The sequence below is a fragment of the Orbicella faveolata genome, unplaced genomic scaffold (genome assembly GCF_042242905.1).
Source record: "Orbicella faveolata isolate gen_17 unplaced genomic scaffold, um_ofav_v1 contig_13, whole genome shotgun sequence".
Classification (NCBI taxonomy): Eukaryota; Metazoa; Cnidaria; class Anthozoa; order Scleractinia; family Merulinidae; genus Orbicella; species Orbicella faveolata.
Genome location: NW_028301540.1, coordinates 4,924,100 through 4,937,500, shown reverse-complemented (window position 1 = coordinate 4,937,500; position 13,401 = coordinate 4,924,100).

The window sequence follows — 13,401 nt, the reverse complement described above, 5'->3', positions numbered from 1 at the left end:
TGAACCAGGCCTATAAATTACGGTCTAGAGAAGGGTCGCAAATTAGTCCAATACTCTGGTTCAAGTCATACTCTAAGATTCTTTAGTAGAATTCTACTACTATACTAATGAAAATGCTGTAATCTGATTGGCTGAGCCACTGCACACTATCATGCACACTATTTAACAATTAGATTACGAGCTCAAGATTTCTATCGCGTGATAGTTGATGAGGGCGCAACTATCACGCATAGAAATCGAAATCCGCCTCGCAGACACTTCGAAAACGCCAAGAAGCGGCCGTCAATTTGTTAACAAGGGCACACTGCTATGCCACTCATTATCTATCGATACATACATACATACATACATACATACATACATACATACATACATACATACATACATACATACATACATACATACATACATACATACATACATACATACTTTATTGGAACTCCCTTTAACAGGGCTTTTCAGTCACAATAAACTAACTATTAAAAAAAAAACTAGAAATTAAAAAACTTGTTTACAATAACAATTTAAATTAAAAATTCAATTATTTCTTATAAAACATATTTTTAAAAAGAGTCTTCTTAAAACTATTGTCAGTCTACATCGGGGAACCACAAAACTATTACATCCCCTTGTGTTCCTATTGTGGACTGCTGAACGTTTAACAAAATATTTAACTAAATAATCTGGAGCTAGACCATTTACACATTTGAATGCTAAAACCAGATCATTAAATAAAACTTTCTCTGTAACATCTAACCATCTAAGAGATCTCCGACCCTGAGAGATATGGTCAAACTTCCTTAACCCTAATACAACTCTGGCTGCAAAGTTCTGCACCAACTGTAGTTTGTGTAGATTACGTTTAGATGTGTTCCCCCACACTGAGGAGCAATAAAACAATTTACTGAAGATGAAGCTATTTATAAGTAATAAAAGTGTTTTCTTGTCTAAGAGATGTTTTTAAACATAAAGCTGGGTTTTTAAAAAAACCCAGCTTTATCTCTACCGTCCACCCTAATCCGTCACAGAAACGGAGCTTTTCGAAACCGCTCTTCAAACTGGAGAAAGTTGAAAATCCCGGCATTACATTTTCATGTGGACGGAAAACATTTTGAAAACGGTCGCTTTTCTCTGGAGGTTCTGCTTTTTTTTTGGGCAATAGGATTGACTTTAGGATCGGGCTTATATTTTCAGGGTAATTTTGCTGTGAAAAATAAAGAACTGAGCACTGCGAAGTGGAACTTTTTGAGCATATTTTAAAAAAGGCTCTGAGCATCCTAAAATGACATAAATTACAAAAGAACTCGATCTTCATAACGGAAGAAGTAAAATTGCCTCCCAGGATCCCAATAATTTACAAGGGTGGGGCCTATATCAAGTAGCGATTTTCTTCCAAAGTATTAGGGTTAAAAGCGCTGTGTTTGTACCTGAATACGACGGGCGAAAATGTGTTTTTCAGTTTTCGAAATCGAAACATGATGAGCCTGATAATTCTTATTTCTTTTTTGCAGGTGAGACAGCGGTACATCCCGTGGGGGATGATTAGCGTATTGCTCTAGGCTATGAAAGCGTTTTGCCCTTGGTACTTCTTACTCTCCAGGGTGGGGACATGAAGCCGTACGAATTCCCCATTGAGGGTACAACGGTCATGGCTGGAACAGGTGCGAAATTCAACGATCGTTGTCAGTCAACTTGTAGTGTCATCGGTTTTCGGTTTTCAGTTGCAAAAACAATGTTTTTTTATTAGTGCAGTCTGTTTCTTTCTTTATCACCTTGTCCTCGCAGTATATATTATTTATGTATGTTTTGCTGGTTTTCTTATGATAAATCGAGCGGTCAGGTTTATGATTTTTCCGAATGAAAAAAATCGGAAAAGCGTGACATCCATCCCCAATCGTGACTTACTAAGCTGTGTTTCCCCACGCTGGGCAGCGCTGGGCGTTTTCTTGCTGCGCTTGGGAGGGGTCGCATGTTTTTCCTCGCTTGGTACCGGTTACGTATTTTCCCGCGCGTGTGACCGGTTACATGTTTTCCCTCATTGTTTGTCTTCATTGAGACGTATTATTCATTTTATCGTCCTTTGAGTGATTTTCTATCCGAGGTTTTATTTTGTCGTTTTAGATACAAGTTGGTGGACGAAGTATTGTTTGCTCAGATGTCCAACAAACGTTGTATGTATTGGAGTCTGATACAATTTTGTTTGTTTTATATTAAGCTTAAAAGGCCTTAAAAGCGCGTACCATTTGTACTGCATGAAGTTTTTCGTCCAGTGAAACGGTTTTTCATCGAGAAAAAGCAGCTGAGTGGAAGAAGGTTAGGCCCTGGCCAAACGGGCAAGTTGAAAACTTCGGTCTACCTGCAAGTCCATTTGACCAGGCCTTACGTGCAATAGCATTGAATTGGCTTGCAGTGACTTGCGCTCACTCTGGTCGAGGTCAAATTTGTACGCTAGTTGGCGCATGTTTTTCACTGTTTGGCCACCCAACCCAAGTCAACCAAGTTAAGTGACGTCCTGATTCCTTGTCATAGCAGCCTATTAGTCAATGAAATACAGAATATGTAGCGTTGAAATGTCTATTTTTTGCGACTTGTGTGTACTGGCGAGAAAACATGGCGAGTCCATTTGGCCACTCAACAGAAGTCTATAAGGAAGTTCAACTTGCAGTTACTTTCGAGTCCGTTTGGTAACACTGCTCTGAGACTGAATTGCACTGTTCATGGCAGCTTAAGGTTAAATTTCGAAACTTCGTTCCGCGAAATTCACTGAGCCAGATTTATCCAGGAAGCTGCAGGAAGGCAAGGTTTGTAAATATTTCTTAGTCATTCACACAAGTTATATGAACATTTGTCTTTCTTAGATTGTTATTGAAGAAGATGACAAGTTCTTGAAGCTACTGGAGTTGCTTTGTATTTACCAGGAACAAGGTAAACATTTTGCTTTCAACTGGAAACGTTGGAGAATATGTTGTAGACATAGTGAAAGACAACGTAACCAAGGTTGGTTTTGTTTCATGAATTAATTGTAGTAAAACATTTTAAATGTTAAGCTTGATCCAAGTACAGCAGTAAGTTTCAGCGAAAATTGATTATTCCTAGGGGAGGGGTAGGGGTGTTGTTGGGTAAAACCTGTGCAGTTCGTTTTCATATGAAAACAGTAATTAGCTGCAAGCAAGTGTTAGAAACTTGTCGTAAAAAGTCTCTTTCGCCGATTGGCATTGCAGAGTGGACTACTGAAATTTAAATGTAGCTTAGTAAGTAGTTTGAGTGTTTTTTTTTGGTGCTATTTAAGGTAGCGCTTTGGTGTTGGTCAAAAAGCAAGAAAAGGCTGACATGTTGTTTAAAGATCTTCTGAGAACGTCTTATCCTTGTTTATCTCTCCTTGGAGGTGAGGTATCTGGGTTGTTGACCAAGCGTGAGGTCAAGATTGTTTTGCACGTTTTTGAACACGAAACAAAAGAACGAGGCCAATATCCAGCCATCTCGACTGCACAAGCTTGGTTAATATGAAATTTATTACATGAAAAAAGAACACTATTTCCTTGCGGGAGACAGCGGGTAATCCCGAGCGGGCAAGATAGCGCCATCTTACCTGCTTGGGTAGCCAATCACAGCGTAGGATTCGGCTCATCTTGCCCGCTCACGGAGCTAGCCATATAATAATCGATATTCACATACTTACATAATTCCTTTGTCATTCTACATTTTGATCGTCGCCCGACACACTTCAATGATGACCCCAATATCGCCCTTGGAGTAGAAGTTCAACATTACGGGCTGTGGAAGCTCTATTAAGCGACCGTCTTCTTTTACAAAAGTGGCCTGATGGGCGGCGCGATGGACTCCAGTCTCTGTAACATCTTTACTTAGTTTAGACCATAATAAAGGTCCTGCATATCTAACGGCATGTTTACCGTAACGTAGTTTTCTGTAGTTCTTATATCCTTTTACCTCTGGATAAAATTCGACTTTTTCCGTTTCTTTAGAGGCTCTTGGTCTTCAAGATGCTGATGACGAAGCTCAAACTGAAGAGAAGGCTGTGGAGGAGCTGAGTTCGGAATTTATCCATCGCCAGTATTTATTTTGGCCGTTTATTGCTAGCATCCCATGCAGACGGTCTTTGGGCTCGTCACGACGAGGAAGATTGTGTGATGAATCCAAAGAATGTCTGTGTAGGAGGCTGGTTTGTTTAACGTGTTGTTGCTTTTGTTATTTTTACATCAGATTGACAAACAATTGGATGCTGTGTTCAGTAAAGGAAAACCGCACATCAAGAATGCGGCGCCAGTAGAAGGCGAACAGATCAAAGGCGAACAACAAGGTAAGAGTCGACGGTTCATTTTTAGCAAGTTGTTATGGCAACCTCATAAAGTGCTGGTGGGGGAGAAGTAATCCTAAGATAGACATAGCATCCCTAGCATTCCATCCAGGGCTGGCCACAGCCCTAGCAACAGTTGTTACGAAAGTTAAGCAACGAACAGACTGACTATAGTGTAATACAGTTGTGGGTGAATATTTGGTAGCAATGCTGTTCTTATTCGTGTTTCAGCTAAACTAATCCTGGCCACAAGCATCGCAGCTAAAATCAACCAGAAGATCATCGCCGGAACAAACGTGAGTACAAAGAACAACCAATTCGTTTATTTTGAATGAGCTCTTTCGGGAATAGGAGGGTCGTGACTAATATAGAAGTGGCGAGGCTGGGAATCGAAGGCGTTTATTTGGTTCTAGTGAGTCATCTGAATAAATGATTTTATTTGTTTATCACAGAACACGGACCCGACTCAGCAAGCTGCCAGTCAGATTATCAAAGGAGGAACTGTCACTGCTCTTACTGTGAGTATCAAATTTTGTCATGCAATGCCTCTGTCAGCGCTACGTGACAACAAACTGCATCTGGAAAAGTTTGGTTTTACACCCATGCAAGCGAGGTCAGTGGATCAATTCAATACTGAAATGAAGCTGTTGCTTCGTTTTTCTTTTAAGCCGCTGACCTCACTAACTGATAGCTGAGAAGAACTATATTACGTGACGCCTCCTGGTCACGCAATTTATTCTTTTATTGATGATTTTTGTTATCTTTGTTTCCTGTCAAGAGAAGTGATCTTTTGATTAGTAAGCCCACGCATGAGCAACGGAGCTAGGCTCGGTGACTGGATTCCAGACTCTAGCTCAAGTTGTCCTTTGATTCTTTTCCAGGTCCTTCTGAACGTTCCATCCATCTAGCTAAAGTGGAAATAAAACGTGTCGTCAAAGAAGAGATGATAAGACTGCATGGTAAGGAATTTAAGGATACTTGCCCCCTCTACTCAGGTGGAGGGGGATGAACAGAAGAGGGGAGAGGGGAGGGTGGGGACGGATTAGGGTCAGTACCATACCAAAGGTTGTGTTTACTTGTCACACTATCTGTCCTTCCAACAAGTGAAAAGACCGGGTGACGAGGCAAACATCATTTGTCTCTTAAAAAGCCTTCTTTGAGTCCAGGCAAGGGAGGCTAAGATCAGAGCTAGGGAGTAGGCACGTTGTAACTTTTCATAGTCTGGGAACATTAAACCATAGAAACGGTGTTACCATGATACGTGGAAGGGGAGATAATATTTCCTGCGGTTTCCCACAAAACGAAATCGTTAGACCTCCTTATCTCTTGCTCCTGTGATAACAGAGCTATCAAGACGACAGTACCACAACTGCACGTACTCCTTCATTTCATACTATCCGCAACTAAAGAATGCTCAAAGCATGATAAAGCTGATCCAGGATAAGAGGGAATTTTCATTTCACTTTTTGCAACATTTCAGCTAAGGGTTCTTTTTCCATTGCTTTCGTTTCTGTTATGACTTTGATTCATCTCAAAGTATGCTCCAAAACAGCACTAAGGAAAAGACTTTTATACGATAAAAACTTCTCCCTGGATTAGCTTTTCATCTTGAATTAGCATAAATTAGCTTTCAAGTGACCAGGTTTATCAATCTCTCTAAATTGAGGATATTTTAGACAAGTGGTTGTTCTGTGATCCAAAGACCATTTTAAGCTGGGCGTAGTTATCGTGGCAACAGACGACCTTAAAACAGAAATTGCTTTATTAATTCTTGTTTTTCTGTCTCACCAGGGGTCCTTCCGTGGTCCGCAGTCTATTGGCAGATACAAAGTGCTGTAAACGAAATCTTCCCCAGGCAACCATCCGTTCACCACATTATGCCGTTCTTCGCGATTCGCGCTTTTAGAACAACAACGACAGCAGAACACGTGGTTTACCAGTCTATGGTTGAGCAAGACAATTATCAGCCACAATCTCTCGCCTTTGGACGTTTCTACGGTTTCTTTTAGTGTTTTTTAGATACAGCACAGTCTTTAAGCAGAAAAAATAGTCCCATTTTAAAACTGGCCAAGAAAAGTAGTAAAAGACGACTGCGCATGCGTGCGGTGACCTGTACCGCTTTTTAATGAACCAACAACTTTTTTAAAATTTGTTTTCAAATTATGGTTCCCTTCGTATGTGTTGAAGTGTGTTGAACTGGATCTCATGTCAATGGCATTCCTATTTCGAATATCACATCTTGCCGTTAAACTGTTCGCAGATTGAATTAAATTGGCGTCCCTTCTTCAGTAAAGGAAAGAAGAAACTATTGGGACGAAGCTATTGGGACCAGAGTAAACAGGAAAGAAAAGCTGGTCGACTTGCCAACAAAAATGAAGACATTCCGTTCTTTGTAACGCCTGCGAGTATACCGTTTCTAGTCGAAAATACAAAAAAATATTTTAGCTCAGAAGAACTGTGTTATAACTTGTGTTTTACCTATACTTTATTTTCCACGAAATTTTTTTCCTTCAATTTGGAATACTTGGTAGACCCTATTTGGAATATCGGGTTTGAACCTAATCCAGAAACTCAGAAACTTAGCCTGCATGACAGGTGGGTTAGCGGGATAAGCGAGAGCGGTTTGTCGAAAGTGAAAGTATCAAGATCTCTTGTCAAGCGAAATTTTTTTTGTGTCCTGTCTTGTGGCATGGTAGTAGAGAGAAAAGCCCAGGGACTTAAGATTCGGCAGCAATTCTCATAATAATATTTTTTTTCATCCTGAAATGGTCCTAAGACCAGCAGTAATTTCTAAGATTTTTGTTAACCCTAACTGAAGAAAATGAATTCATCGTTAGCCATGAGAAAGCTAAAACGCCATCCGTTAGCCTTAAAAGCTAGCACCCATTGAGACCCTCTTATATTCCAAGGCAGCGTTTAACGTTAACTGACTGGTGGCTACGCTCAATTAGTAGAGTGCATAATAATAGCCTAAGACACTGAAAAGAGGGTGCTAGCGGAACAAGCGATAACAAAAAAAAAGCCCAAACGTTTCTTATGTCTGCCATCTTAGTTGTTGTGCTCAGTGGCGCTCAAAAGATAGCCCACTGACTATCCCGCTTATAGGTGAGTTGCATGCAAAGGCGGGTTATGTTTTAACCCTCCTAGCTTGGTATCCCTATTAGCCGGGGCACCCTGCCTTCATGTAAACAGGGCCTTGAAAATGATACTCTTTGAAGCTGGTGGAAGCGCAGTGAAAGGGCTTCCTTACAGCGCGTCACCATCGTTACGGTTATTAGGGGATTGGGGAGGAAATTGGTTGAGACAAGGAGCTCAATTTACAAGCTCTTTTTCACACGCTCTGGCACCGGCACAAAATAGTGTTGTATTCACACACTGGGATTCCAAGTACAAGGTCTCTTGTACCCGGCTACGGGAACTGTGCCCGAATTCTGGTGTGGTACCAACAATGTTGTCCACTAGCGTTGTCAAACTAGCGTTGCATAACGGTCGTAACAATACCTTATATGGAGTGATACTTGTCAGCATCCCTGATCGCTCGGCCGTTCAATATAAAGTTAACATGGACGTTTTCCTATTTTGCCTCCAGGCAAAGGGCGGCAAAATGGCAGCTGAAGGCGTTATGGTTGTTTACCATTTACTCGAAAAAAACCGGTTGGTCGACAATTGTAGTAAATGGGACGCGTCAAATCCCGAATGGTAATTTTCACGGGGATGCGCTCGCTTCATCTTCACGACTTTTTCCCGGAAGATAGGAAATTACAGAGCGAGCCTGGAACTAGTAAAAACTAGCAAATTAGAACGCACATTTTCTATTCGGAACTTCCGTTTTTGGTCTGCCTTTCAATAAATCCCGTTTTCCCGAGAAAATTCCCGTTCGGGGAGACAAAATTAATCAGTTTTCATTTACATTCCATCCGAAATCTCCGGATTCTTTTAGGTAAGTGGTAAACAACCTATGTTTAATAAGCGAAAAACACGGAACTGCTTCCTCGATTCCAACAGGCCCAGAACTCCACGCGCACAGTGCTTCAACCAAGAATCCACAGGTCCTGGAGACGAGGAGAGACATCAGAAGGTCTTCAAGGATATCTGGAGAGAAGAAGCATTTTGCCCCTTTAAGTAAATATTTTAAATTATATTTATTATTATTTTCTTGTTTCTTGTAACCTTGATTCAGGATGGATAGATCTGATCACTGCGTGCGCGACTTAATAAATCTCGTCATCATGCTTAATATGATAATGAGGTTTTGTGACGAAACAAAGGAAAGTTGGATCTTCTCCGAAAAGAAGTGAAAATGTTTACCATTACATATTGTAGCGTCCTCGTTGCACAGGCGCTTAGTCGCTATTTTTTCCCAAGTGATTTGAAAAAAAACAAAACAAATGTAAAATCAAGGTAAGTCGAACTTTGAAAATTTGATTTCTAGGCATAAAAGCAGAGGTTCGCTCGTGTGCTAGAACACAAGGGCAGACGAAAAGAACTTTTGTACTGAAAGGTGAAAGATTAGAGATAATTTAACAGATGATCAGATGGCAATAAACGCAAGAAAAGTGAATCGTGCAACGAAAGAGGAAAACTAAGCAAAATACATGAAAATAAAGCCTCGCGCTCGGAACCATAAAAATCAACCACGAACCAAAACCAAACCAATTTGACAAACGTGCGCTTCCTTTCACAGTGTACAGTCATCAAAAAAGAACAAAGGAAGCTTTAAAACTGTAAAGGTAAGTTACTCGTATTAAATTAGTTTTTTTAAATAGGATAGTTTTTATCGGGAATGTAAAGTACGCTAAGTATAAGCTGAAGCAAGGGCTCGTGCAAATGACATGAAAACCGGCAAACAAACAAGTCAGGATGTAATCGAATTTTCCAACTTATTTGGTTAAAGAAACCTGCCGTGTGAAATAGAGCTGTACAGCACAGACACGGAGAAGAAATATTTTACAGGAAAGCAACTGACAGGAAAACCAAAGCTAATCTCAAATTTTATCGCGGAACCCAATCAAAGCAACAACCGACAATAAACTTTTGCGTAAAAAACACGAGTGAAATTTCTGGTGGAAAAAGATTATTTCACACGTAAGGCCGATAAGCGGAAATTTAAAGAACCTTGAAAAAATTACTTAAGCAGAAGATTAATTCAATATACGTCGTTTGTCAACTAGATATCGATTTTACTCATCAAAAACTAGTTTTCACTAGCGACGGACTCATATAAGCTCGGCGGAACCGACGTCGGAAGAATCAGGACAACTTTTCCATATTCTTACCATTCTGCCTTCGACTCCGTCGCCTATGATCCACTGAAACTATATTTAGAGGTACAAGAACCAATCAACTACGATGCCTGGAATCGAGCATTGTGATTGGTTAAATTCTTCGCATTTTGCTCGAAGCTCCGGGACTGCAGTTCTCTCTAGATAGTATACGACGAAGTCATAAGTTAAATCGGTATTCTGCTCTCGATTCCACTGGTTTGATTTTCATTGACTTGATCGTATCGCTCTGTGCTTGCGATTACGATTCCGGCTCCATTGCTTGCGAAAACAAGCCTTCAGCTGATTGGTAGTAACTGACCTCTTGAATGACAGTTTTCACTGATTTCCAAACAACATCAAAAAGATTCTGAAACGAACAGTAGATTTAAAATCAAATTAACACCAACCATTTCAAAAATTCACATGTCTGTTAATTTCACTGCACGTTTATCCATTCACTTGACAATAGGGAAATGCAATAAGCTTTTATTAGTTTGGAACTCGAACTCGGACCCAACCCGGAAGACCAGCGGAAATCGAGGCGAAAAACGGAAATAAGTGCACCCTAAGAGATACTTTGACAGTTAAAATAGTGGCATTTCGCTTTGAAGACCATAAGTGAGACCAGAATCCTTGACAAGTATCCCCCTTCCGCAGCTGCCAACCAGATATTTACCCTTCCTCATCTGCCGAAGAATTATGAAACCAATCTTTACTCTGTTATTGCGCCAACGAAATGTCCTCTTCCTCTTCTGTCAACCAGACGCCGCTTGAAGAAAACTTATTCTAAGACTGTCATTTCTCTTTTATCCACTCACCTGAGAATAGGAAATTGGAATAAGCTTTTATTAGTTTGGAACTCGAACTCGGACCCAACTCGGAAGACCAGGGGAAATCGAGGCGAAAAAGGGAAATAAGTGCACCTTAAGAGGTACTTTAACAGTTAAAATAGTGGCATTACGTCAGTAACACCCTAAGTGAGGCCAGAATCCTTGATTTATACCCTAAAGCGAGATGACGAGCATCCCCCTTCCGCAGCTGCCAACTAGACATTACAGTCCCCTTCCTCATCTGCCGAAGAATGATGAAACCAATCTTGACTCTGTTATCGCGCCAAAGAAATGTCCTCCTTCCTCTTCTGTCAACAAGACGCCGCATGAAGGAAACTAATTCTAAACCTGTCATTTCTCTTTTCTCAGAAATGCTCTTTGTCAACTGCCAAACAATCGTCGTCAACTTCGTTATCTGGTAACAACACACCTGAAAAGCTGACGACACCTTCCTCGTCTATTAACCAGGGGACTCTTCCGCAATCTGCCGACAAGTTAACTCTGCTCTCTCCTGAAAATTCATCTATATTGGAATCTCCTGAAAAGACTTCTCCTGCTACTCTTTCCTCATCTGCCGAACAAAACAACACAGCCAGACAGGAAAACTCTTCGTCATTTTCACCATTGGACGCCCAGTCCAATTCAAGTGTGAAAACCGTAAATGATTTGCGGTCCTGTATCCCAGGCCCATCTTCTGCCATTATTTCAGGGCCTTCGGAGTGTCACAGTAGACCGCAAACGTCATCACCTATTCAACTAAGCCAGTCAACAACATCATGCAACGCTGCACCAGACAGTGCGACTATTGAAATTACTCCCACCACATTGGCTGATGCCATTTGTGACAGCGGTACCAACGTTGAAGGCAGCTGTGTAGTGAATACTATCACGGAATCCATGCCTTCCGATCCAAGCCCACCTTCAGGGTCTTCTGTCTGCCAGACAACCTGCGTATCTGGAAGGCAAAGGTAAGTCGAACTTTGAAAATTTGATCTCTAGCCACAAAAGCAGAGGTTCGCTCGTATGCTACAATAGAAGGACAGACAGAAAAAAAACTTTTGTACTGAAAGGTGAACGATTGTCGAGTCTTCGGTTAAACGAATTTTAAATTAATCATGTTAGAGGACACTAACTGACGATCAGATGGCAATGAACGTAGGAAAAGTGAATCGTGCAACGAAAGAGAAAAACTTAGCAAAATACATGAAAATAAAGCCTCGCGCTCGGAACCATAAAAATCAACCACGAACCAAAACCAAACCAATTTGACAAACGTACGTTTTCTTTTTTATAGCGTAAAGTCATCAAAAAAGAAGAAAGGAAGCTTTAAAACTGCAAAGGTAAGTCGCTCGTATTCAATTAGCTTTGTTTTTTTAATAGGAGAGTTTTTTATCAGGAATAAAAATTACGCTCAGTATAAGCTGAAGCAAGCGCTCGTGCAAATGACGTAACATGAAAACCGGGAAACAAACAAGTAATGTAATCGATTTTTTCCAACTTATTTGGTTAAATAAACCTACTGTGCGAAATAGAGCTGTACAGAACAGACATGGAGAAAGGAAATTTTACAGGAAAGCGTCTGACTGGAAAACCAAAGCTGATTTCAAATTTTGTCGCGGGACCCATTCAAAGCTACAACCGAGGATAAACTTTTGCGTAAAAAACATGAGTGAAATTTCTTGTGTAAAAAAATTATTTCACATGTAAGGCCGATAAGCGGAAATTTAAAGAACATTGAAAAAATTACTTAAGCAGAGGGTTGGTTTAATATACGTTGCTTGTCAACTAGAAATCGATTTTACTCATCAAAGGCTAGTTTTCAATAGCGACGGACTCGTATAAGCTTAACGGAATCGAAGTCGGAAGAATCAAGACAACTTTTCCATTTTCTTGCCATTCTGCCTTCGACTTTGTTGCTTATGATCCTATGAAACTAAATTTAGGAGTACGAGAACCAACCAACTACGATGCCTGGAATAGAGCATTGTGATTGGTTAAATTCTTCGGATTTTGCTTGCGGCTCCGGGAATGTAGCTCTCACTAGATAGTATGCGATGGAGTCATAACCGAAATCGGTATTCTGCTCTCGATTCCACTGGTTTGATTTTCATTGACTTGATCGTATCGCTCTGTTCTTGGGATTACAATTCCGGCTCCGTTGCTTACGAAAACAAGCCTTCAGCTGATTACTAGTAACTGACCTCTTGAATGAAAGTTTTGACTGATTTCCAAACAACATAAAAACGATTCTGAAACGAACAGTAGATTTAAAATCAAATTAACACTAACCTCAAACATTTACGCGTCTGTTAATTTCACTGCACGTTTATCCATTCACTTGACAATAGGGAAATTCAATAAGCTTTTATTAGTTTGGAACTCGAACTCGGACCCAACACGGAAGACCAAGGGAAATCGAGGCGAAAAACGGAAATAAGTGCACTTTAAGAGATACTTTGACAGCTAAAATAGTGGCATTACGTCAATAACACCCTCAGTAGGACCAGAATCCTTGATTTATACCCTAAAGCGAGATGACGAGCATTCCCCTTCCGCAGCTGCCAACCAGATATTTCAGTCCCCTTCCTCAGCTGCCGAAGAATGATGAAGCCAATCTTTACTCTGTTATCGCGCCAAAGAAACGTCCTCCTTCCTCTTCTGTCAACCGGACGCCGCACGAAGGAAACTAATTCTAAGCCTGTCATTTCTCTTTTCTCAGAAATGCTCTTTGTCAACTGCCAAACAATCGTCGTCATTTTCGTCATCAGGTGACAACACACCTGAAAACCTGACGACACCTTCCTCGTCTATTGACCAGGGGACTCTTCCGCAATCTGCCGACAAGTTAACTCAGCTATCTGCTGAAAATTCATCTGTCTTACAATCTGCTGAAAAGACTTCTCCTGCTACTCCTTCATCTGCCGAACAGAACAACACAGCCAGACAGGAAAACTCTTCGTCAGCTTCACCGTTGGACTCCCAGTGCAATTCA